Source organism: Rattus norvegicus, chromosome 3 (assembly GCF_036323735.1).
Source record: "Rattus norvegicus strain BN/NHsdMcwi chromosome 3, GRCr8, whole genome shotgun sequence".
Lineage (NCBI taxonomy): Eukaryota > Metazoa > Chordata > Mammalia > Rodentia > Muridae > Rattus > Rattus norvegicus.
The window spans coordinates 180,400,012-180,405,258 of record NC_086021.1 but is presented as its reverse complement, the minus strand read 5'-3'; positions in this window follow the sequence as shown (position 1 = coordinate 180,405,258).

Sequence of the window (5,247 nt, the reverse complement as noted above, 5' to 3'; positions counted from 1 at the left end):
CGACCCCCCGGGCAGAAGTGGCAAGGCACAATCAGGGAGCTCCAAGGAGAACACAGTTTCCAAAAGAGGGGCGACTATGAGAAAGGGATAGCTCTTCTCAGATCTGTTCTCTGGCCCAGCTCCCTGTGGACAAATGTCTAAACTCTGCAGAAAATGGGGAAAAAGAAATCTGGAGAACTCTTCCAAGAATCTCTTATTTGGTGACCTCAATCAGAGCGGAAGTAAGAAAGAAAAGACACCATCTAATCACCTATGACATCTCCCAAAGAGGGTGCATTATTATAAGTATTACCATCATCATCATCCTCCTCCTCCTCCTCTCATCCTGATCACAGTTCCCCCTTCCTCCTCTCACCCCAGTCTCCCCTCCACCACTCCTCTATCCTAGATCTAACCCATCTCTCCCTCCCCTCAGAAAAAAGCAGACCTGGAGACATCAACCAAACACAGCAAGACAAGCTAAGTAAGACCGAGCATGTACCATTACATCAAGGCTGGGCAAGCCAACCAGGAGGAAAAGGATCCCTCCCATAAGTAGGCAAAAGGGTCAGGGACAGCCCCTGATCCCACTATTAGGATTCCTATAAGAACACCAAGTTGGGCCATTATGTATACAGAGGAATGAGCTCAGACCTCTACAGGCTCCCCGATCTCTGAAAATTCCCAGGAGACCCCGTGAGTTGATTCTGTGAGCCATGTTCTCTTAGTGCTTCCCTGACCCCTCTGCTTCCTTCAATCCTTTCTCCCCAACCTCCACAGGACTCCCCAAACTCTGCCTAACGTTCGGCTGCGGACCTCTACATCAGCTCCCACCGGTTGCTGGATGAAGTTTCTCTGGTTTCCTTGATGATGACTCTGCTGGATTCTCCCAGGATTTTCCCCCTCCCTCCTCATTACCGGATACTTCCTGTTCTCAACCCTACCTGCCCCCAGTCCACCGGCAGAATCTAATTTATTTCCCCTTCCCAAGGAGATCCCTGTGCACTGCCCCTCACCCAAGCCCTCAGTATTACTCAGCCTCTCTGGGTCTGTGGACTGTACGATAATGAATTGTCTTTTCTCAGCCATTAGAGGTTGGGCTTACAACCAAAACTATAACAGTTGGGTGTCTTTTACAGTCACAGAAATGCAAGGCTTTGTAGCAGCCTTGAGTAAAGGCAGGCAGTGCTGAACTGGAGACAAAACTACCAAAGGGGAGCAGCGCAGCCACGCCTCCTGGAAGCTCAGCGCATGCGCTGAAGATTACAGCCCCGAGTCTTGCAGGGAGACAGTGTTGTCTATGCCAGTGAAGCGGTCATGCTTGCTGACTCTCTAGGGTAGTTCATACAACTGTGGGGGGAAGAGGGATTTAAACACATTCATCAAAAGCCAGGAGACTGGCCTCCACAGGATGGCCGTTCTTTCATTTACACACAAATGAGCAGCACTGGGCACTAATGAATTTCACATAGTGCTCAACTAGAAGAAATCAGTTACTGATACCAGTCTGTCTTCAAGGAACTTGTAAGACACACAATAAAATGCACTAAACGATCTCTATGAGGGATACGGATGGGTGTTCAGAGTTAGGGATGGATTTAGAAAATTAAAGGCATATTTAGGTGGTGAAAGAAATTCTAGGTTGGAAAACTGAGGAGAGTGGATCAGATCCTGAGGCAAGGATGAAAGGTTTAAGTACAAATGTGTGTCACATGGGGCCTCTGGATGGGACATGGAGGTTCTGGTTTAAGAGATACATCTTCACTGTGAGTGAACAGGGTTGACAGGCAAGAGCGTAAAACGAGCGAGAGATTGCTTGGAATTATTCTCGTTCACCATGGAACTCATGCCTTGACTGCAGAGTGGTCATTATGTCCTTCTCGGACTCCAGTCTATAATCTCTCTCCTTGGTGTATCTTCTCTCCTCCCACAGGCGGGGTGGGGGGAGGAGGGGTCGGCTCTATCCATGAAATGAGAGTCAACCACGAGTCTAGGCTCAACCAAGGCTATATTGTCTAAGGGAAATGCACAGGCATCCCGTTGTAACTAAAGTCTCAGACACATGTGACCTCCAGGGCTGCCTCTTACTGCATGACCGCAGTGCAGAGCTCTCCAGATTGTGAACGAGGTTAAACAAATTCTTACTGGTCTGCTCCGTCGTCTGAAACGCTCGATTTTTATCCTGCTTTGTGAATAGATGCTTGAAAGTATGTTCCAAGCTACGGCTGCCAAGATGGTTCAGTGGGCAAGAGCAGTGGCTGCTCTTCCAGGAAACCTGGGTTCGATTCCTGCACCTATGTGGCTCACAACTGCTTGTAGCACCATTACCAGAGCATCCAAACCTTCTTTTGGCCTCCACAGACATTGTATGCACACACGTTACATATATGCAGCAAAACATCCATCTACATGAAAATGAAAATAAATATTTTTAAAGTACAATGAATGAAAAGATCTTGCCTAATACGAGAAGACCGGATGATTTTTGAGTTTGCGGACAGATAAAATTCTTCATCTATCACTGACTTATACAGCATGAGAGGCATATTAGCCAACTAATCGAATCCTTCCTTTCTGCATTTATAAAGTGGCAGTCAGGCATCCCTTCACAATGTAAGGCTTTAAGAGATTGTCAAACAACTCAATTGTCCATGATTCCAAGACAAATGTTTTTACTGCCTTAAGCCTTGCTTCTGGAGACTTAGACAACTTAAAGAGACGGTTTTAAAGATCCACAGCTCCTACTAGAAAAAAAAGTAGTTTCTAATTCTAAGCATAGCTACCATAATATTAATTAATATTAATTTGTATTCCCGACATTTGTTAAATTTTGTTCTCAGCAAAGGGGGAAAATCAGGAGAGCCTTGGGAACTGAATTCCTTGTACACAGAGCCAGGACCCATCAGCAACACTTACTTCACACACAGCTCACAACTTCAACGGGCTTAGCAGACAAAGCCCAAGGGTAGAATCACACTTAACGTGTTCTCAAACGAGCTTTGATTCAGAAGGCTAAGAGAGGTATATTGAAATGGTTGTGGCCGGGGACTGGTGGGGGGAATAATTGATACAAATTAAACTAAGCTTTCAGTCAATAGTGTAATTACCAGGGCAATGAGCAGTGAAAAACAATATCTCTTGGTAAATATGAATTCCTGTTGAGTTTTATGCTGTACCACAGTGCTCAGGGCTACATGCATTCAAATGTCAGGAAAGTACAGGCAGAGCACTGTCCTGTGTGTGTTAACTTTATGAACTGGAAATCCACATTTTTTTTAAATTATTTTTTATTCTGTTTGTTTTGAGTAAAATGAAGGAAGGGCAGTTGGTATAAAATTTGCCTCTGTAATTTTGATATTTTTTAAATGAACAATAATAACAATAAACCCTGTTATACCATTAGTATGTGTATGTGTGCATGCATGTGTATGTATATGCATGTGTTTATATGTACATATGCATGTATGTGTGAGTGTATGTTTGTGTATGTGAATGTGTGTGTATGAGTATATGTTTGTGTGTATGAGTGTGTGTGTCTGTGTGTGTATGTGAGTGTATGGGTGTGCATGTATATGTATGTAAGTGTGTATGCATGTATGTGTGTGTATGTTTGTGTGTGTGTAGTTATGCATATGTGTGTGTTATTATCATGGGCAGTTCAAGAAATAAAAAGTTAAATGTAAACATTTCTATTTATAATATTATCTTCACATTTCTGTGATTTTTAATTTTTCATATTTTACTCTGTCCACTAACATTCTTTGCTGATTTCAGTTATCTTTTAGAGTATTTGTGGAATTTTTGTTAGTTTTCATATGTATATATATATAGATATAGATATGATATATACATATCTACACACATACATATATACATATCATATCTATATCTATATCTGTGTCTATATTAAGACAAAAAATATTTTCCATAAGAAATGGCCTAAATATCCTTAGTTCTGGTCCAGCCTGAACTCCATGAGGGGTAAAGCTGTAGGCAGAAGGAAGGGGTTTCCCCTTGCTTGGTCCATCTGTGGATCACGTAAGCAATCTCTAGGGAGGAGCCTCATGAGATTTCAAGGCTCTTTTGGTGGAACACAGGGACGGATGAGAAGCAGACTCCATGACTGACAGTGACCGGGAGGGAAGAGTGCCTGCTTAGCTATGCATGCTCTTAGCCCTCTACTTGAAACCCACCCTCATTTCAGGACCTGGAAAACAGAAAGGCTGATTCCTCGAGTCCTTGGAGCCTGTTCCCAATGTGGCCACAGGAGATCAATCCCCCACTGTCACCATCCTTTGTTTCTCTAATTGACTGATAAAAGACAGTTAGTCAGATTTACCTCTTTAGGGCTGCCAGGGCCTGGAGTCTCAACCCCAACAGCTCCCTAAGAGCAACTTATTTATGGGGAGCACTTGCTGGGCTTTGCAGGATCCCTGGGGTGTGAGCACCTTGTGATGTAAATGGTTAGGAGCACAGAGACTGTTGCCTCCTGTCTAGGCCTATCCTCCAGCAACTACCACCACCCCACCACCCCTGACCCTCCATCCCCACCCCAGCTAATGGCTCCATTGTGAGAGCTCAGTCAGAGATGTTTGTGTAATGTGGTCTCAGTGGGCTCTCTATAAGGAGGGGAACTGTACTTTATGGCAAATATCCACTTGTGAGTGTATACCATGTGTGTGTTTCTGGGTCTGGGTTACCTACTCACAATGATCTTTTCTAGTTCCATCCATTTGCCTGCAAATTTCATGACATTATTGCTTCTAATGGCTGAGTAATACTCTGCTGTGTAAATGTACCACATGTATGTGCCTGCATATGTGTATGTATGTGTGCATATGTATATGCATGTATGTGTGAGTGTATGCTTGTGTGTATTTGTGTGTGTCTATGTGTGTTTGTGTGTCTGTGTCTGTGTGTGTTTGTGTGTGTCTGTGTGTGTTTGTGTGTCTGTGTCTGTGTGTGTTTGTGTGTGTCTGTGTGTGTCTCTGTGTGTGTCTGTATGAGAGTGTATGTTTGTGTGTGTGTCTGTGTGTTTGTTTGTGTGTATGTCTGCGTGTTTGTGTGTGTCTGTATGTGAGTGTATGTTTGTGTGTGTCTGTATGTGGAGTGTATGTTTGTGTGTCTGTGTGTGTTTGTGTGTGTCTGTGTGTGTGTCTGTATGTGAGTGTATGTTTGTGTGAATGCATGTATGTGTAAATGAAGAACATCTAGGTTGTTTTAAGTTTCTGGCTATTACCAACGAAGCTGCTATGAACATCCTTGAGC